Source organism: Bombina bombina, chromosome 8, assembly GCF_027579735.1.
Source record: "Bombina bombina isolate aBomBom1 chromosome 8, aBomBom1.pri, whole genome shotgun sequence".
NCBI classification, from domain to species: Eukaryota; Metazoa; Chordata; class Amphibia; order Anura; family Bombinatoridae; genus Bombina; species Bombina bombina.
The window spans coordinates 171,187,032-171,209,592 of NC_069506.1; the positions used below are offsets into that span (position 1 = coordinate 171,187,032).

The following is a 22,561-nucleotide window of genomic DNA, read 5'->3' on the forward strand; positions in this document are numbered from 1 at the left end:
TTGTCGTTTATTCTGGCAAGAGGAGAGGTCAAAAAGCTACTGCTGCCTCTCTTTCCTTTTGGCTGGAAAGCATCATCCGATTGGCTTATGAGACTGCCGGACGGCAGCCTCCCGAACGCATCACAGCTCACTATACTAGGGCTGTGGCTTCCACATGGGCCTTCAAGAACGAGGCTTCTGTTGATCAGATATGTAAGGCAGCGACTTGGTCTTCCCTGCACACTTTTGCCAAATTCTACAAATTTGATACTTTTGCTTCTTCGGAGGCTATTTTTGGGAGAGGTTTTGCAAGCCGTGGTGCCTTCCGTTTAGGTAACCTGATAGGCTCCCTCCCTTCATCCGTGTCCTAAAGCTTTGGTATTGGTTCCCACAAGTTATAGATGACGCCGTGGACCGGACACACCAATGTTGGAGAAAACAGAATTTATGCTTACCTGATAAAATTACTTTCTCCAACGGTGTGTCCGGTCCACGGCCCGCCCTGGTTTTTTAATCAGGTTTGATGAATTTCTTTCTTTAACTACAGTCACCACGGCACCCTATAGTTTCTCCTGTTTTTTTCTCCTGTCCGTCGGTCGAATGACTGGGGTGGGCGGAGCCTAGGAGGGACTATATGGACAGCTTTTGCTGTGCTCTTTGCCATTTCCTGTTGGGGAAGAGAATATTCCCACAAGTTATGGATGACGCCGTGGACCGGACACACCGTTGGAGAAAGTAATTTATCAGGTAAGCATAAATTCTGTTTTTTAAAGGGACAGTCTACTTTTGCATAACCATCACTGCCATATTAATGCACCTTTTACCTCTGTGATTACCTTGTATCGAAGCCCCTACAGAATGCCCCCTTATCTCAGTTCTTTTGACAGATTTGCATTTTAGCCAATCAGTTATGACTCATAGGTAAGTGAGCACAATGCTATTTATATGGCACACATGAACTAGCACTGTCTACCTGTGCAAACTGTCAAAATGCACTGAGATAAGAGATGGCCTTTCAAGGGCTTAGAAATTAGCATATGCGCCTACCTAAATTTAGCTTTCAACAAAGAATGCCAAGAGAACAAAGCAAATTTGATTATAAAAGTTGATTGGAAAGTTGTTTAAAATTGCATGCCCCATCCTCTGGTGGTTCAACGCGGAGTCCCAGGTGACTCATTTCTGAAGGTGGCAAGCCGGAGGAGGAGGTGAGTCTGAGACCTGGTCTCAAGAGGGGGTACATGAAGGGACTTTTTTACCTGAGGGTTAAACACTGGGACATTTATCTCTAAATAACAAGAATCAAGGGGGAAGGGAAAAAGGAAGAATGAAAAAGGAAGTATAAATCTATTTAAAAGATACACCGGGGAGAGATGGTATAAATAGCTTGACCTTCCACAAAGAAAAAAGGGGACAAAGAAAGAAGAAGGGAGAACCTTAAAGGCTTTATGATTGCTATTTAACTCAACATATAAAATCTAATTTTCTTCCTGGACTTTTCACTGGAACAGAAAAGGGAGAGAAAATGCAGAAATAAAGGGAGAATAGGAAGCAGAAGGGAGGGAAAAGGAGAGAAAAAGGGAAAAAGCAACGTTGCCTAATGCTGGTTTAAAAAGGGAAAGGGCGAAAGAAGAAAGAAAGAAAAGAGAAAAAACTTACAGGACTCTGTACAAAAATTTCTCTCTGGCGGAATTCTTTTTCTTTTTTTTTCTTTTTTTTCCTTCTCAGAAGTATCTATTTCCCAAGAACAGTATATGACAATAATCAGAATGTGATACAACTGTTACAAATGTTACAAAATTTACATTTTGGCTGATATATGAATCTAGGATTATTAAGTTACAAAGGTTTAATATAGCTCTGTGGTATTATCACAGAAAGATTTAGACACACATTTAAACACTCCTTGTTTAAAGATTTAAGTGTTCATAGCACAATCAAATGGTTTAAAATGTTGCTCCTGGTTCTCTAGAGTAGTGATAGTAACATACTGGGCTCCACCCTGTTTAAGGATACACTTGCTGGCAGCAATATAAGGCTTATAGTATTTTGGCTGATATATGAATCTAGGATTATTAAGTTACAAAGGTTTAATATAGCTCTGTGGTATTATCACAGAAAGATTTAGACACACATTTAAACACTCCTTGTTTAAAGATTTAAGTGTTCATAGCACAATCAAATGGTTTAAAATGTTTCTCCTGGCTCTCTAGAGCAGTGATAGTAACATACTGGGCTGCACCCTGTTTAATGATACACTTGCTGGCAGCAATATAAGGCTTATAGTATTTTTTATTTCTTAGGCTGGTTAGGCCTGAAGGTCATATATCTGCTAACATTATCTAGATTCACTAAAACCTCCTGGGTGGGGTCAGGATCTCAGACATCTAAAACCAATTCCTTAATGAGAGATGACCCCAAAAGCCTTAAATATTAATTCTGACTAACCGTGAGAAGTACAAAATTAAATCTCTTGGCTTTTATATAGCTGTGTCTTTAATCTAAATTACAGGTCATAGGCATATAAATTGTGCAAATTAGAAGTATTTGTCCCTGATTGGCAATATTTGAGAAAAACATATAATTGACACAAAATATATATTTGTGATGACATAAGAGATTATGGTTAACAAGTTCTGAATGTTCTATTATAGTGTTGTGGCCTGTTCATAGAAATGATTATAGTATAACAAACTACCCTTGCTTATGAATCTGCAGGCATATAGCATCTAAAGGTCTTGACTTAATAAATGGTTTAATACATTATTATGGGTCCCTCAGAGCTGTGCCTATAACACGCTGTATTGTATAGTGATTAAAGGTTGTGTAGTATTTCATTTTTATTTCTATTAGGTTAAAAGGCCTCACACTATAATTTCCTAACCACACTACAAGAGAAGAAGGGTTGTAGATAGACCAATCTGGTAGTGGTGGAAAACCTCAGAAGTCTCAAATACTTATCCTGATTAAAAGGGAAAATTATTAAAATCAATTTCTGGGCTATTAGAAGGTCACACCATTTCTCTAGACTAAAGGGAAAAATCTTCCACATTTGTTGAGAGGAGAGGGGCAGAAGGGAGCGAAACCTAAGATCTCTCCCCCCCCCCCCTTTTATCCCTAGTATTGATTGACTGAGCCCTCCCTTACCCTGATATTGAACACACACTGCTCAATATCAGTATATTATTGAAGCCTAAAGGTTGGCTGATTTTTGAAGCGCCTTAGCCACCATCAATAACTGCTTTCCTTTTGTCATATGCAACACCTTGGCTGGTCAAGTGACTCCCACCTACTTCTTTAAGGATTCATCTTTAAGTTAAAACTTTTTTTTTCTTTTTTTTTTTTTCTCCCCTGAAGAAATCACTCACGGAATTCCCTGGGTTTAATTTTTTACCCCAGGGTCACGTCACTATCACTTGATTAGGGTACGGGTCCCCTATCACTTTTCCCTTCCCCCCCCCCCCTTTTTTTTTTTTTTTTTTTTTTTTTTTTTTCTTCTCTTCTTTCTTCACATTTATTGTTAAGATTGCACAATATAGCACATGGTGTAAGTGTTCACGAAACTGATTTACTCACGAATTGCACAGCACATGGATAAATTCCTTCACTCCCATTCCCGGACTCCTTCACCAGTCATGGCAGCTAAACAGAGAGAAAGGAGGACAAAGGTTGCTCCTGAAGTTCTCTCGGAAGTATCTATACCTGCAGCCCCTATTTTGCCTATAAATGAATTAACCAATGTACAGGCCCTAGTGTCTAGTATCTCTGAGGCATTAACCCCTAAGTTTAATGCACTAAGATCTGAGATCAAGCAAGATATTAACTTACTTAGACACGAGATAAAGTTATTCTCTAACAGATTAGAAGAGGCTGAACAGAGGGTATCTGATCTGGAAGATCTCACTTCAGCACAGGGGTCCAATCTTGAAACCAACAATGCAATTATTACTAAACTGCAAAATAAAATTGAGGACCTGGAAAACCGCTCTAGGCGCAATAATATTCGCATCATAGGGGTCCCTGAGGGAGGGCAAACCGAAGAATTAAACACATTTATTCCTGAAATACTTGCACAGTTGCTTAAGATTTCTCCCAATCACCCACAGATAGTAGTAGAGAGGATACATAGATTGGGGAGACGATTAACAAACAGACAGGAAGATAACAGACCTAGACCGATAATTGCGAAGTTACTTAATTTCCAAGATAAGGTCACGATACTCCAACATTTTCGCAAAAATCAGCCAATTATGTATAAGGAAAATAAAATCTTAATATTTCAAGACTACTCAGTTGAAACATCTACTAGAAGAAGAAACCTGGCCCCAATCTGTTCAAAATTTATTCAACAAGGCTATCAGGCCTTAATAATTTACCCTTCTAAATTAAAAATCTATGTGAAAGGCGAGATTCATTTCTTTGACAACCCACAAGAGGCAGAAAAATTATTGCATCAATTAGATATTCAGGAAAAATAAAAAAAAAATACATGGATAAGATTCATAATTATAGATCTAAGAGTTTGTTAGAATAGACAGAATTATTTCTGTTCATTTTTTGTCCCCCTTTTTTTTTTTTTTTCTTCTTTCCTCTCTTCTCTCTCCCTTTTTTTTCCCTCTCCCCTCTCCTGTTCCCCGATTGGGTCTCCCCCCCATCTCAGGTGAATGATTAGTCCAGTTGCTAACTTTAAGCTAGTTTCCTGGAATGTGGGGGGTATTTCAACTCCCATCAAAAGAAAAGCAATTTTAACCCACGCAAGGCGGCTTAATTCTGATATTGTCTTCTTACAGGAGACCCACCTAACTCAGGTGGAAACTTTGAAGCTTAGACAAGGATGGGTAAAAGAAGTCTATGCCTCATCAGGTATCGGCAGGAAAAGGGGGGTAGCCATATTAGTGGGAAAAAGGTTAAAAGATGAAATTTTACAGGTCTTTACAGACCCTGAGGGGAGATATATATTTTTAAAGATTAAAATTGATAAGGTTGTTTTTTCACTCTGTAATATATATGCACCCAGTATTATTGACCTTGAATTCTGGAACCAGCTCCAGGCCAAAATTCTTGCCTTTAGGGAAGGATATTTAATCTTTGGAGGAGACCTTAATATGGCCCCTCACTGTCCTTTGGACAGATTGAGAGAAAACAGGGAACAAAAAAAGAATAAAAAAGATAATCTAGAATCCAAATTACTGGCGAAAATAAAACAAAATTTGAATATTAGAGACATATGGAGGATTCAGAATCCTGATGTTCGGGAATTTACATGTTTATCTAAGGCACATAAGACTATGTCAAGAATTGATCTTTTTTTAATTGATGAAAGGTTATGCACAGCTAAAGTAAGAGCAAATATTCTACCTGTTTTCCTCTCTGATCATGGACCAATCTCGTTGAATTTTCAATTAGCAGTCTCTGGGTCGGGCTCTGTGCGGTTTCACTTTCCCTCCTTCTTAGCATCAGATATAAAATTTAAAGTACATTTGAGGACAAAATTCGAGGATTTTGTTCAATGTAATAGGGAATACTGGGAACGCCCCCTAATTTTCTGGGAAGCGGCCAAAGCAGTTATAAGAGGCGAAATTATTTCCTATAGTGCAATGATTAGTAAAGAGCTAAGATCCAGAGAAAAAGAATTAAATAATGCGGTGACCAACTCGTACAATCGCCTACTTCTGACCAAAAACCCGATCAATTGGGCAAGCTACATTAGGGCCAAAAACGACACAATTGCAATATACAAAGAAACCCAGTCAGATTTAAAATTAAAATCCAAACTATATAGATATGGAAACAAATCTGGCAAATTACTTGCAAACCTGGTTAGGAACGACAGTAAGTCATTACTTATTGAAAAACTTCTTATTGATGGGAAGTTTTATACAGAAAGTACAGATATACATAAAGAAATGACTAAATATTACCAAGAGGTATATTCTCCGAGAAAATCTGATCTATCCCAGGCAGAGGATTTTTGGAGCAAAATTAGCTGCCCCAAAGTATCCGCAGAAGTAGTGGAAACCCTTAATACTCCGATAGAGCTGAAGGAAATAGAGAAAGCGATTTCTGAACTTACCACTAATAAGGCCGCTGGGCCGGATGGTTTACCAAGTGAATTTTACAAGATGCTGTCGTTAGAGATTGTGCCCCACCTCAATAAGGCATACAATGCTATGTACACCCAGGGGAAACCGGCACCGAAAGCCTTCTCAGCATCTTATACAACTCTTATTCTTAAAGGTGGAAAAGATCCAGCACAAAAGGAGTCATATAGACCAATAGCTCTACTAAATGTGGACTACAAGGTCTTTATGTCTATCTTGGCCAAAAGATTGCAAGTGATATTACCAAATATCATACATAAAGACCAAGCAGGCTTCCTAAATTCACGGAATTCCTCAGCTAAAATTAGGGAAGTCCTAGTAGTAACAGAATACTTTTTTAATGCTGAAAGGGAGGAGAGGGAGGAAGGGGAACATACCCCAGACTTGGCTATTGTGGCAATTGACGCGGAAAAGGCTTTTGATTCTATACAGCACGACCATCTTTTCACCTCGCTGGGTCAATTTGGGTTCAAAGGCAACTTTCTAAAATTTATTTTAAATTTGTATACCCTTCCTTCCACTAGTATAATCGTCAATAACATTGTCTCTTCACAAATTGTGCTCAACAGAGGAACCAGACAGGGCTGCCCCCTTTCTCCCCTCCTTTTCAATCGGTCTATTGAGTCACTGGCTATTAAGATCAGGTCACAGCTGGAAGGTGTTAAGATAGGTAAACAGGAGATGAAATTAGCCTTATACGCGGACGATATCCTTGTTTATCTGTCAAATACTCGAGTTAATATACCCAAGCTCTTACAAATTATTAACCAATTTGGGTTATTTTCGGGGTATAAAACAAACGTAAACAAATCAGAGATCTATTGGCTCCGAAAAAACAAAGACTCCTTCTTGAACAGCCCCTTTAGAATAGTTAAGGACTCTTTTAAGTATTTAGGTATAGTAATACCTACGAATCCACTTGACCTATATAACCTCAACATCCCTCCAATTCTGACAATATTTAAAGATAAACTTAAGGACGGATAGCCCTGTTCAAAATGGTACTTCTTCCTAAATTGCTGTATATATTACAGAATACTGCATTAATGCTATTTGATAGGGACATTCGAAGCCTAAACAGCTGGCTTAGAAGCTTCATATGGCAAACGAGAAAACCTAGGATAGCCCTGAATAAATTGACACAAGCCAAGATATTTGCAGGATTCGCATTACCTAACTTGCGGCTTTATAATCTTTCTTTCTTAGCACGTATTGCGGCAGACTGGATCTCCGGCAATAATTATGTTCTAAACAATGCATTGGAAGAGAGCATCTGTGATCCATACTTACCTTGCGCACTATTACATTGCGCTCCAAAGGACATGCCACTTAGAATCAAGAAAATTAAAGCGATTTTTAACCCATTAAAGGCATGGTGGAGGATAGGGAAGCTTCTTTCCTTTAATTGCAAAGTTTCCAAATATCTTCCCCTAAGGGGTAATCCATTATTTCAAGCTGGTCTAGACTCAGCTATCTTTAAAAAGTGGTATTTAGTGGGACTAAAAACGATAATACAATTTATCGATGAAGAGAATAAGTGTCTCAGAACATTTGAAGAAATTAAAAACAGCTTCAATCTCTCTAACAAGGAGTTTTATGCTTTTCTGCAAGCAAGGCATTATGTATCTGGGTTACTGAGGGAGGGTGAGTGGAACTGGGAGCTGGGTGACCTAGAGGACTGGCTTACATTAGTTAAGAGGGGCCGCATGTCCATCTCTTACTGCTACTATCTTTTAGGAGCTCAAGAGGGGAAACGTACTTTAGAGAAAATTGCTCAAGACTGGAGACTAATCATGGCACTAGAGCATGTTGATTGTAAATTCATTCAAAAATCCATTCACAAAGTGGCTCAGGCCACTCTCTCAGCAACATGGAGAGAAGCGCATCTTAAATTGATACATAAATTTCATTATACACCAGAAAAAGGGCATAAGCTTCAGAATCCGAATTTTCAAAAGTGTCCGAAATGTTCTCTGGTTGCAGCTGACATCATACACATGATGTTTAAATGCCCCCTGATTAGTCAGTTCTGGCGTAAACTTGAATTTTGGATTAACACCTCTCTTAAGATTTCTCCCTTGGAGTTGTCACCAAGCTTAATCATTTTCTGCTGCGACAATCAGGCAGAACAACATTTGAACGAAAAGATAATAAGTGTCTCCATTTTAGCAGCCAGATACCTAATATTTAAAAAATGGAAAACGAAAGAATTACCTTCGGTGGTAGAAATAAAAAATTACCTTAAAAAACAATGCATTTTAGAGCAACGTGATACGAACATCAACAATGAGAGTGACATCAGAAAATTCTTTGGTAAATGGGCACCATTTATTAAATCCCTCCCGATTACAGAAATAGAGTATATTATATTCCCCTTTCAAAACACAGAGCTGGTTTTACTGGGGCTTTGGTGAATGGATTGGACTCAGGAGAGTTGGTAGGGGGGGGGGGGGGAGGAGGAGGAGGGAGGACTGAGGAGGAAGAATCCTTCCCCTTATTATTTTTTTTGTTTGTTTGTTTTTTTGTTTTGTTTTTTCGTTTTGAGTTGCCAGTTTCTTTTTTTTTTGTTTTTTTTTTTGTTTGTTTTTTTTGTTTTTTTGTTTTTGTTTTTTTAGGGTTAGTAATTGTATGGAATTACAAATAAAAATATTTCAACAGGATAACCTTAAAACTTAAAGGGACAGTCAAGTCCAAAAAAAACGTCATGATTTAAATAGGGCATGCAATTTTAAACAACTTCCCAATTTACTTTTATCACCAATTTTTCTTTGTTCTCTTGGTATTCTTAGTTGAAAGCTAAACCTAGGAGGTTCATATGCTAATTTCTTAGACCTTGAAGACTGCCTCTAATCTGAATACATTTTGACCACTAGAGGGCATTAGTTCACATGTTTCATATAGATAACATTGAGCCCATGCACGTAAAGTGACCTAGGAGTGAGCACTGATTGGCTAAACTGCATGTCTGTCAAAAGAACTGAAATAAGGGGGCAGTCAGCAGAGGCTTAGATACAAGATAATTACAGAGGTAAAACGTGTATTATTATAACTGTGTTGGATATGCAAAACTGGGGAATGGGTAATAAAGGGATTATTTTTCTTTTTAAACAACAAAAATTCTGGTGTTGACTGTCCCTTTAAGGATTAATAGTTAATTTATTTTCTTTTTTTTAGGCTATCAGAGGCCAGAAAAAGCTTAGAAAATATTAGAGGGTTTTATGTTTGTTCTTTCTTGTTTTACCTTCTCTTTTGCTCATATGCAGGAATACTTGAATTGTCAATTGCTGGCCTAACTTACTTTACTTACTCTTTTTGAAATCAAATGTATTTGTTTAAACATGTTGAAATATACAATAAAAAATGAATATAAAAAAAAAAAATTGCATGCCCCATCAGAATCAGTTTAATTTTGACTTGACTGTCCCTTTAATCTATGTCTATATAGAGGTAGTAATGACTTCAAGAATGCCTGAGATAAGCATAAGGCTATCTTACAAAGAAAGTACAGTTTTAAGAAATTTTGGGCAGACTTGTTGGGCCTATGGTTCTTATCTACCGTCAAAATCTATGTCTCAAATTGTTTGGAATTCACTTTACAACCTAAAAATGGAAAGGTGAATCATTTTTTTTATTGTTTTATTGACATTAAGCTTAAAGGGACTGTAAAGTTAAAATTTCAAACTTAAATGGATTAGAAAGTGCATGGCATTTAAACAACTTTAAAATTTATATGATCAATTTTTCTTTAGTTCTCATATTTTGTTAAACAATAACACTAGGTCATCTTAGGAATGTACACGCGTCTTTAGACAATGTTTACTTTGTTGCGACACTGCTGTCATAGAATGCTAAAGAGGCATGCACTCTCCTAAGCTCCTAAAAGACTTCCTAAATTGACTGTGTGTATTTGTGTGTATGTGTATATATATATATATATGTGTGTGTGTGTGTGTGTGTGTATGTATGTATATATATATATATATATATCAGTGACGTGCAGTGAGGTCAGAGGCAGGTGATGCACTAGCTAGGATATGCCTTCATTCTTTAGATATACTTTGTTTAAGAAATAGCAATGTACATGGGTGGGTCAATCACATGAGGTATCTATTGTGCTGCTACAGAGCATATTTAGATATGATTTTCAACAAAGGATATCAAGAGAATGAAGGAAATTAGATATTAGATGTAAATTGGACAGAGGGGGTGGGAGAGACAGGGAGATAGAGATAGACAGAGGGGGAGAGAGAGACAAAGAGAGACAGAGGGTAGAGAGACAGAGAAAGAGACCATGGGGGAGAATGAGACACAGGATAGAAACAGAGGGGGTGGGAGAGAGAGATGATAGAGAGAGACAGAAAAAGAGAGAGAGAGAAGAGAGAGAGACACAGAGGGGGAGAGAGAAAGAGAGACACAGAGGGGGAGGGAGAAAGGGAGAGACAGAGGGGGAGGGAGAAAGGGAGAGACAGAGGGGGAGGGAGAGAGAGACAGAGGGGAGAGAGATAGACGGGGGGAGAGAGAGAAACAGAGGGGAAAGAGAGACAGAGGAGAGAGAGAGGGGGAGAGAGAGAGGGGGAGGGATAGAGAGACAGAGGCGGAGAGAGGGAGAGAGACAGAGGGGGAGAGGGAGACACAGAGGGGGAGAGGGAGAGAGACACAGAGGGGGAGAGGGAGACACAGAGGGGGGGGGGAGAGACACAGAGGGGAGGGGGAGACACACAGAGGGGGGGGGGGAGAGACACAGAGGGGGGGGGGGGAGAGAGACACAGAGGGGGGGGGGAGAGACACAGAGGGGGGGGGGGGAGAGAGACACAGAGGGGGGGGGGGGAGAGACACAGAGGGGGGGAGGGGGGGGAGAGACACAGAGGGGGGGGGGAGAGACACAGAGGGGGGGGGGGAGAGAGACAGAGGGGAGAGAGATAGACGGGGGGAGAGAGAGAAACAGAGGGGAAAGAGAGACAGAGGAGAGAGAGGGGGGGAGAGAGAGAGGGGGAGGGATAGAGAGACAGGCGGAGAGAGGGAGAGAGACAGAGGGGAGAGGGAGAGAGACAGAGGGGAGAGGGAGAGAGACAGAGGGGAGAGGGAGAGAGACAGAGGGGAGAGGGAGAGAGACACAGGGGGGGAGAGAGACACAGAGGGGGGGGAGAGACACAGAGGGGGAGAGGGAGAGAGACACAGAGGGGGAGAGGGAGACACAGAGGGGGAGAGGGAGACACAGAGGGGAGGGGGAGACACACAGAGGGGAGGGGGAGACACACAGAGGGGAGGGGGAGACACACAGAGGGGGGGGGGGAGAGACACAGAGGGGGGGGGGGGGAGAGAGACACAGAGGGGGGGGGAGAGACACAGAGGGGGGGGGGGAGAGAGACACAGAGGGGGGGGGGGAGAGACAGAGGGGGGGGGGAGAGACACAGAGGGGGGGGGGGAGAGACACAGAGGGGGGGGGGGAGAGACACAGAGGGGGGGGGGGGGAGAGAGACACAGAGGGGGGGGGGGAGAGAGACACAGAGGGGGGGGGGAGAGACAGAGGGGGGGGGGGAGAGACACAGAGGGGGGGGGGGGGAGAGAGACACAGAGGGGGGGGGGGGAGAGACACAGAGGGGGGGAGGGGGGGAGAGACACAGAGGGGGGGGGAGGGGGGGAGAGACACAGAGGGGGGGGGGAGAGACACAGAGGGGGGGGGGGGAGAGAGACAGAGGGGAGAGAGATAGACGGGGGGAGAGAGAGAAACAGAGGGGAAAGAGAGACAGAGGAGAGAGAGGGGGGGAGAGAGAGAGGGGGAGGGATAGAGAGACAGGCGGAGAGAGGGAGAGAGACAGAGGGGAGAGGGAGAGAGACAGAGGGGAGAGGGAGAGAGACAGAGGGGAGAGGGAGAGAGACAGAGGGGAGAGGGAGAGAGACAGAGGGGAGAGGGAGAGAGACAGAGGGGAGAGGGAGAGAGACACAGGGGGGGAGAGAGACACAGAGGGGGGGGGAGAGACACAGAGGGGGGGGGAGAGACACAGAGGGGGGGGGGAGAGACACAGAGGGGGGGGGGAGAGACACAGAGGGGGGGGGAGAGTCACAGAGGGGGGGGGAGAGAGACAGAGGGGAGAGGGAGAGAGACACAGGGGGGGAGAGAGACACAGAGGGGGGGGAGAGACACAGAGGGGGGGGGAGAGACACAGAGGGGGGGGGGAGAGACACAGAGGGGGGGGGAGAGACACAGAGGGGGGGGGAGAGTCACAGAGGGGGGGGGAGAGAGACACAGAGGGGGGGGAGAGAGACACAGGGGGGGGGGGAGAGAGACACAGGGGGGGGAGAGACACAGAGGGGGGGGGGAGAGACACAGAGGGGAGGGGGGTTCGCAAGAAAAGAAAAAAAAGTTGGAAAAAAAAATTTGCACCAGTACAGTACCATAGTATGTCACTCAGTCACCAGTGCACTCATTCATCTTAGCTTACCATAAAGTGTGAATAATAAATGAATCAATGAATCTATTAATTTCCCTCCCCCTGCAGTGCACCCATGTCTTTAATCTCCTGTTTTTCATTTCCAATACTATGCAATGCATTAAATACAGTACCGGGTCCACTACCTATCAATCACATCTGTATTATCATCCAGATACGATGACAGGCACAGGCACTCACATTTCTATCACTAACATTACCTTTAATGAATTGTTCCCCTTACATGAAGGTGCACAGAGTTGTGTCAGCATAAGAAATCTAAGTTTAAGAGTGCAATGCATGAAGTGCACTAACAGTCTAACACAAATTGAGAGCGTGACTCAATAGCACGGTGGATAAATATCTCTAAATAAGAGCTGACAGCCTTACACATGGCATGTTAAGTTATGTAAAGGGGGCGCGCTCTTACAGTGCTACTGTTAACCCAAAATTAAATGTACTAATGAAATGAATATAACTATTTGTGCACATTATTTTTATTATAATATATCTTGATGTCATCAAGGTAAATTATAATAAAAATAATGTGCACAAATAATAGTAATAACCGTTACCTTACGTCATTCAGTAAGAGAATCCAGATGCACTGCGATACAGAAATTTCAGATGTCCCCAGGGCGGCTGGCAGTGATCTTTCAAAGTTTCTTCCAGGGGGTCGCTCACTCAGTCTGTTACTCACCTGGCTTACCGGTCCGGTATAGCAAGTCCAACTCCAAGTAGATGGCTCCGTCCAGACTCTAGATGGGATGACAGCTCAGGTTGCAGCAGTCTCTCCTTCCCAGTTCCTTTTTGCCGCCATTACTGCGCTGCGCTCAAAATCATGCTATCTTGCGCATGCGCAGGAAGCCAATCTACAACAGTCACATTCTCCTGGTGCTGTCAATCACCAGGAGAACATGTCCGTCTCTGATTGGCTCCCTGGCTAAGAGGCATTACGAGTGATACCTCCTATTGGCCTATTTTTTCCACACTGACGTTCGGTCAGCCTGTGGCAGCCAGTGGGTGGTGTTCTCTTCTTTACTGTGTAACTTAAAAAATGCACCCATGTTACGCAATGGAGAAGTAGAAAAGTACATTGCCTCTCCATAGCGTAACATGGGGAGAAAAAAAAGTTAATATTTTTTGTTTGATAGCCAGAAGGTGTCGCTCTAATGCTCAAAATATGCACCCATGTTGCGCAATGGAGTATGTAAAGTACACTGCCTGCATCTCCATAGCGTAACATGGGGGTGAAAAAAAAGTAATTTTTTTTTTAACACATTTTTTTTTTCATTTAAATTAAATTTAAATAAACTCTGGGGGGGCAAAATGGCTATGACTGCACGTCCTTGAGATATATATATATATATATATATATATATATATATATATATATATATATATTTTACAGCACTCAGTCTTTTTGGGTACGAGTCTATCAGCATGCCACATTTTGCCCACTCTTCTTTGCAAAAACATTCTAAATCTGTCAGATTGTGAGGGCATCTCCTATACAAAACCCTCTTCAGATCACCCCACAGATTTTCAATCAGATTCAGGTCAGGGCTCTCCATTCCAAAACTTTAATCTTCTTCTGGTGAAGCCATTCCTTTGTTGATTTGGATGTATGCTTTGGGTATTTGTCATGCTGAAAGATGAAGTTCCTCTTCATGTTCAGCTTTCTAGTAGAAGCCTGAAGGTTTTGTGCCAATATTGACTGGTATTTGGAACTGTTCATAATTCCCTCTAGCTTAACTAAGGCCCCAGTTCCAGCTAAAGAAAAACAGCCCCAAAGCATGATGCTGCCACCACCATGCTTCACTGTGGGTATGGTGTTCTTTTGGTGATGTGAAGTGTTGTTTTTGCGCCAAACATATCTTTTGGAATTATGGCCAAAACGTTCAACCTTGGTTTCATCAGACCATAATACCTTTTCCCACATGCTTTTGGGAGATTTCAGATGTGTTTTTGTAAAATGTAACCTGGCTTGGATGTTTTTCTTCGTAAGAAAAGGCTTTCGTCTTGCCACTCTACCCCATAGCCCAGACATATGAAGAATACGGGAGATTGTTGTCGCATGTACCACACAGCCAGTACTTGCCAGATATTCCTGCAGCTCCTTTAATGTTGCTGTAGGCCTCTTGGCAGCCTCCCAGACCAGTTTTCTTCTCGTCTTTTCATCAATTTTGGAGGGACGTCCAGTTCTTGGTAATGTCACTGTTGTGCCATATTTTCTCCACTTGATGATAACTGTCTTCACTGTGTTCTATGGTATATCTAATGCCTTGGAAATTCTTTTGTACCCTTCTCCTGAATGATACCTTTTAACAATGAGATCCCTCTGATGCTTTGGAAGCTCTCTGTGGACCATGGTATTTGCTGTGGGATGCGACTAAGAAAATTTCAGGAAAGACCAACAAGAGCAGCTGAACTTTATTTGGGGTTAATTGGAGGCACGTTAAATGATGGCAGGTGTATGCTGACTCCTATTTAACATGATTTTGAATGTGATTGCTTAATTCTGAACACAGCTACATCCCCAGTTATAACACACTTATGCAACCACATTATTTTTGTTTGTTTGTTTTCTTCCCTCCACCTAAAAGATTTCAGTTTGTTTTTCAATTGAGTTGTACAGTTTATAGGTCACATTAAAGGTGGAAAAAGTTCTGAAATGATTCATCACAGAAACCTGGCATTTTAACAGGGGTGTGTAGACTTTCTCCAACATAGGTGTGTCCGGTCCACGGCGGCGTCCTTACTTGTGGGATATTCTCTTCCCCAACAGGAAATGGCAAAGAGCCCAGCAAAGCTGGTCACATGATCCCTCCTAGGCTCCGCCTTCCCCAGTCATTCTCTTTGCCGTTGTACAGGCAACATCTCCACGGAGATGGCTTAGAGTTTTTTGGTGTTTAACTGTAGTTTTTATTATTCAATCAAGAGTTTGTTATTTTAAAATAGTGCTGGTATGTACTATTTACTCTGAAACAGAAAAGAGATGAAGATTTCTGTTTGTAAGAGGAAAATGATTTTAGCAACCGTTACTAAAATCGATGGCTGTTTCCACACAGGACTGTTGAGAGGAATTAACTTCAGTTGGGGGAAACAGTGAGCAGACTTTTGCTGCTTGAGGTATGACACATTTCTAACAAGACGATGTAATGCTGGAAGCTGTCATTTTCCCTATGGGATCCGGTAAGCCATTTTTATTACATAAAGAAAAAAAGGGCTTCACAAGGGCTTTTAAGACTGTAGACATTATCTGGGCTAAAACGATTGATATATAAGCATATTTATACTTCATAGCCTTGAGGAATTATTTTATTCTTGGGAATTATGTAAAATAACCGGCAGGCACTGTATTGGACACCTTACTCTCTAGGGGCTTTCCCTAATCATAGGCAGAGCCTCATTTTCGCGCCTCTATTGCGCACTTGTTTTTGGGAAGCATGACATGCAGATGCATGTGTGAGGAGCTCTGATACATAGAAAAGACTTTCTGAAGGCGTCATTTGGTATCGTATTCCCCTTTGGGCTTGGTTGGGTCTCAGCAAAGCAGATACCAGGGACTGTAAAGGGGTTAAATATAAAAACGGCTCCGGTTCCGTTATTTTAAGGGTTAAAGCTTTCAAATTTGGTGTGCAATACTTTTAAGGCTTTAAGACACTGTGGTGAAATTTTGGTGAATTTTGAACAATTCCTTCATACTTTTTCACATTTGCAGTAATAAAGTGTGTTCAGTTTAAAATTTAAAGTGACAGTAACGGTTTTATTTTAAAACGTTTTTTGTACTTTGTTATCAAGTTTATGCCTGTTTAACATGTCTGAACTACCAGATAGACTGTGTTCTGTATGTGGGGAAGCCAAGGTTCCTTCTCATTTAAATAGATGTGATTTATGTGACACAAAATTTAGAGAAAATGATGCCCAAGATGATTCCTCAAGTGAGGGGAGTAAGTATGGTACTGCATCATCCCCTCCTTCGTCTACACCAGTCTTGCCAACTCAGGAGGCCCCTAGTACATCTAGTGCGCCAATACTCCTTACTATGCAACAATTAACGGCTGTAATGGATAATTCTATCAAAAACATTTTAGCCAAAATGCCCACTTATCAGCGAAAGCGCGACTGCTCTGTTTTAGAAAATACTGAAGAGCATGAGGACGCTGATGATATTGGTTCTGAAGTGCCCCTACACCAGTCTGAGGGGGCCAGGGAGGTTTTGTCTGAGGGAGAAATTTCAGATTCAGGGAAAATTTCTCAACAAGCTGAACCTGATGTGATTACATTTAAATTTAAATTGGAACATCTCCGCGCCCTGCTTAAGGAGGTGTTATCTACTCTGGATGATTGTGAGAATTTGGTCATTCCAGAGAAATTATGTAAAATGGACAAGTTCCTAGAGGTCCCGGGGCCCCCCGAAGCTTTTCCTATACCCAAGCGGGTGGCGGACATTGTAAACAAAGAATGGGAAAGGCCCGGCATACCTTTCGTCCCTCCCCCTATATTTAAGAAATTGTTTCCTATGGTCGACCCCAGAAAGGACTTATGGCAGACAGTCCCCAAGGTCGAGGGGGCGGTTTCTACTCTAAACAAACGCACCACTATACCCATAGAAGATAGTTGTGCTTTCAAAGATCCTATGGATAAAAAATTAGAGGGTTTGCTTAAAAAGATGTTTGTTCAGCAAGGTTACCTTCTACAACCAATTTCATGCATTGTTCCTGTCACTACAGCAGCGTGTTTCTGGTTCGATGAACTAGAAAAGGCGCTCAATAAAGATTCTTCTTATGAGGAGATTTTGGACAGAATTCATGCTCTCAAATTGGCTAACTCTTTCACCCTAGACGCCACTTTGCAATTGGCTAGATTAGCGGCGAAAAATTCTGGGTTTGCTATTGTGGCGCGCAGAGCGCTTTGGCTAAAATCTTGGTCAGCGGATGCGTCTTCCAAGAACAAATTGCTTAACATTCCTTTCAAGGGGAAAACGCTGTTTGGCCCTGACTTGAAAGAGATTATTTCTGATATCACTGGGGGCAAGGGCCACGCCCTTCCTCAGGATAGGTCTTTCAAGGCCAAAAATAAACCTAATTTTCGTCCCTTTCGCAGAAACGGACCAGCCCCAAGTGCTACGTCCTCTAAGCAAGAGGGTAATACTTCTCAAGCCAAGCCAGCCTGGAGGCCAATGCAAGGCTGGAACAAAGGTAAGCAGGCCAAGAAACCTGCCACTGCTACCAAGACAGCATGAGATGTTGGCCCCCGATCCGGGACCGGATCTGGTGGGGGGCAGACTCTCTCTCTTCGCTCAGGCTTGGGCAAGAGATGTTCTGGATCCTTGGGCGCTAGAAATAGTCTCCCAAGGTTATCTTCTGGAATTCAAGGGGCTTCCCCCAAGGGGGAGGTTCCACAGGTCTCAATTGTCTTCAGACCACATAAAAAAACAGGCATTCTTACATTGTGTAGAAGACCTGTTAAAAATGGGAGTGATTCATCCTGTTCCATTAGGAGAACAAGGGATGGGGTTCTACTCCAATCTGTTCGTAGTTCCCAAAAAAGAGGGAACATTCAGACCAATCTTAGATCTCAAGATCCTAAACAAGTTTCTCAAGGTTCCATCGTTCAAAATGGAAACCATTCGAACAATTCTTCCTTCCATCCAGGAAGGTCAATTCATGACCACGGTGGATTTAAAGGATGCGTATCTACATATTCCTATCCACAAGGAACATCATCGGTTCCTAAGGTTCGCATTTCTGGACAAGCATTACCAGTTTGTGGCACTTCCGTTCGGATTAGCCACTGCTCCAAGAATTTTCACAAAGGTACTAGGGTCCCTTCTAGCGGTGCTAAGACCAAGGGGCATTGCAGTAGTACCTTACTTGGACGACATACTGATTCAAGCGTCGTCCCTTCCACAAGCAAAGGCTCACACGGACATTGTCCTGGCCTTTCTCAGATCTCACGGGTGGAAAGTGAACGTAGAAAAAAGTTCTCTATCTCCGTCAACAAGGGTTCCCTTCTTGGGAACAATAATAGACTCCTTAGAGATGAGGATTTTTCTGACAGAGGCCAGAAAATCAAAACTTCTAAACTCTTGTCAAATACTTCATTCTGTTCCTCTTCCTTCCATAGCGCAGTGCATGGAAGTAATAGGTTTGATGGTAGCGGCAATGGACATAGTTCCTTTTGCGCGAATTCATCTAAGACCATTACAACTGTGCATGCTCAGTCAGTGGAATGGGGACTATACAGACTTGTCTCCGACGATACAAGTAGATCAGAGGACCAGAGATTCACTCCGTTGGTGGCTGTCCCTGGACAACCTGTCACAGGGGATGAGCTTCCGCAGACCAGAGTGGGTCATTGTCACGACCGACGCCAGTCTGGTGGGCTGGGGCGCGGTCTGGGGACCCCTGAAAGCTCAGGGTCTTTGGTCTCGGGAAGAATCTCTTCTCCCGATAAACATTCTGGAACTGAGAGCGATATTCAATGCTCTCAAGGCTTGGCCTCAGCTATCAAAGACCAAGTTCATAAGGTTTCAATCAGACAACATGACGACTGTTGCGTACATCAACCATCAGGGGGGAACAAGGAGTTCCCTGGCGATGGAAGAAGTGACCAAAATCATTCAATGGGCGGAGACTCACTCCTGCCACTTGTCTGCAATCCACATCCCGGGAGTGGAAAATTGGGAAGCGGATTTTCTGAGTCGGCAGACATTTCATCCGGGGGAGTGGGAACTCCATCCGGAAATCTTTGCCCAAATTACTCAATTGTGGGGCATTCCAGACATGGATCTGATGGCCTCTCGTCAGAACTTCAAGGTTCCTTGCTACGGGTCCAGATCCAGGGATCCCAAGGCGACTCTAGTAGATGCACTAGTAGCACCTTGGACCTTCAAACTAGCTTATGTATTCCCGCCGTTTCCTCTCATCCCCAGGCTGGTAGCCAGGATCAATCAGGAGAGGGCATCGGTGATCTTGATAGCTCCTGCGTGGCCACGCAGGACTTGGTATGCAGACCTGGTGAATATGTCATCGGCTCCACCATGGAGGCTACCTTTGAGACGAGACCTTCTTGTTCAAGGTCCGTTCGAACATCCGAATCTGGTCTCACTCCAACTGACTGCTTGGAGATTGAACGTTTGATCTTATCAAAGCGAGGGTTCTCAGATTCTGTCATTGATACTCTTGTTCAGGCCAGAAAGCCTGTAACTAGAAAAATATACCACAAAATATGGAAAAAATATATCTGTTGGTGTGAATCTAAAGGATTCCCTTGGGACAAGATAAAAATTCCTAAGATTCTATCCTTTCTTCAAGAAGGTTTGGAGAAAGGATTATCTGCAAGTTCTTTGAAGGGACAGATTTCTGCCTTGTCTGTGTTACTTCACAAAAAGCTGGCAGCTGTGCCAGATGTTCAAGCCTTTGTTCAGGCTCTGGTTAGAATCAAGCCTGTTTACAAACCTTTGACTCCTCCTTGGAGTCTCAATTTAGTTCTTTCAGTTCTTCAGGGGGTTCCGTTTGAACCCTTACATTCCGTTGATATTAAGTTATTATCTTGGAAAGTTTTGTTTTTGGTTGCAATTTCTTCTGCTAGAAGAGTTTCAGAATTATCTGCTCTGCAGTGTTCTCCTCCTTATCTGGTGTTCCATGCAGATAAGGTGGTTTTGCGTACTAAACCTGGTTTTCTTCCGAAAGTTGTTTCTAACGAGAACATTAACCAGGAGATAGTCGTGCCTTCTTTGTGTCCGAATCCAGTTTCAAAGAAGGAACGTTTGTTGCACAATTTGGATGTAGTTCGTGCTCTAAAATTCTATTTAGATGCTACAAAGGATTTTAGACAAACATCTTCCTTGTTTGTTGTTTATTCTGGTAAAAGGAGAGGTCAAAAAGCAACTTCTACCTCTCTCTCTTTTTGGCTTAAAAGCATCATCAGATTGGCTTACGAGACTGCCGGACGGCAGCCTCCTGACAGAATCACAGCTCATTCCACTAGGGCTGTGGCTTCCACATGGGCCTTCAAGAACGAGGCTTCTGTTGATCAGATATGTAAGGCAGCGACTTGGTCTTCACTGCACACTTTTACTAAATTTTACAAATTTGATACTTTTGCTTCTTCTGAGGCTATTTTTGGGAGAAAGGTTTTGCAAGCCGTGGTGCCTTCCATCTAGGTGACCTGATTTGCTCCCTCCCATCATCCGTGTCCTAAAGCTTTGGTATTGGTTCCCACAAGTAAGGATGACGCCGTGGACCGGACACACCTATGTTGGAGAAAACAGAATTTATGTTTACCTGATAAATTACTTTCTCCAACGGTGTGTCCGGTCCACGGCCCGCCCTGGTTTTTTAATCAGGTCTGATAATTTATTTTCTTTAACTACAGTCACCACGGTATCATATGATTTCTCCTATGCAAATATTCCTCCTTTACGTCGGTCGAATGACTGGGGAAGGCGGAGCCTAGGAGGGATCATGTGACCAGCTTTGCTGGGCTCTTTGCCATTTCCTGTTGGGGAAGAGAATATCCCACAAGTAAGGATGACGCCGTGGACCGGACACACCGTTGGAGAAAGTAATTTATCAGGTAAACATAAATTCTGTTTTTTATATCCACTGTATGTGTGTGTGTATATATGTATGTGTGTGTGTGTGTGTATATATATGTGTGTATATATATATATATATATATATATATAAACATTGTAATTAGAGAAGAGAAAAAAGCAACATATAATACTGTCACTTTAAAGAAAGGGATACTTGCACTCAAAGTACTTTAGAGAATAAATCTCATATTTATTAAATGCCTACGGCACAATTAATGACTGGAGGATATCTACAAAGATTTCAGCAGATAAATACCATACACATTACATATCACATTTATAAAAGCAAAAAAAACCTGCAAACTAAGCACAAGAGCAAGCCCTTATCATGAAGATGTATAGCGGATTACAGTTCTCCAAATTGTATTGCCATAGCCAAAGGGCTGTATCCAGATTAGAGTTATGTTACTCACTCAGTCCCCAAAGATATATCAGGCTGGCCAGCAAACTGATGTTTAACGGTATACCTTGACTGTAGTGGGCCCGTTTTCAAACATACCGCCTTGAGTGTCTCAGCACGGATGCTCCGATCTTGCAGAGTGACGTCACAGGTGGGAGTGCTGGCGTCCCAACACACCTCTCATCCGATTGGTCTGTTCTCGATGCTTCAACTGCATAGACGGTTCTGCCTATCAGAGGCAGGAAAGCACCGGCACAGGCAACTGTAGTTTGACAAGACCAATTTACAGCGTGAAAACAAACTTGGTGTTAGTAAATTCAGACCTTTCCAGTATACACAGTTCTGTGTTGGCGTGCCCAGTAGGGTATATCCGATCCAACCTGTTCAGGTATCTCCTGGATATCTGGAAGCTCCTCCTACTGGCACTCTTTAAAGACAGGAAAGTCCATACATCTCACATAGGGTAAACTTGTCCCAAGGATTAGTATAAAATAGTCCATAAGCAAAGTGTTGCAAATGGAACTACACACTTAGTGCCAACGTCACGTACGTTTCACCCCCACCATTTAGCATGTGTGTCAGGGGCTTCATCAGGGTATATTTGGTATCCCAGAACCACCTCTTTTATAGCACCTGTCTGTGCTCAGGTGATCCACATTCCAATATTATTTAAAGGGGACTTAACCAACTTGAAAATTAATTAATGTATAAATAAACATATTGAAATGAAACCTGCCCTTTCTTACTGCAGAAATTAAACAGTATATGTCACAACATAATTCCTAGTAAAGACAATTGTAACCGTAACTGCATATCTCATAATGAGTATTCATCAACTTAGCATGGTGCTCACTCACCTTATACTTATGCATTCATGCATCAACCAAATTTAATAAAATAATTTTTTATATGTATATTTTGACTTTTGAAACAAGTGAGAAATCCCTTGCCTTTCTTGACTTAACAATTATAAAAGATGGACAAGTTATAATCACTGAGAATTTTATAAAGCATAATGCAACAAATAGCGTTCTACATGTAGGGA

General features: G+C 42.2%; 1 protein-coding gene across 2 annotated transcripts in view; it reads left to right on the plus strand.

The window, feature by feature from the left end:
* Positions 1–22,561, plus strand: part of PPP6R1 (protein phosphatase 6 regulatory subunit 1) — a 602,143-nt gene that overhangs the window by 532,576 nt on the left and 47,006 nt on the right. The gene's annotated exons all lie outside the window — the stretch shown is intronic.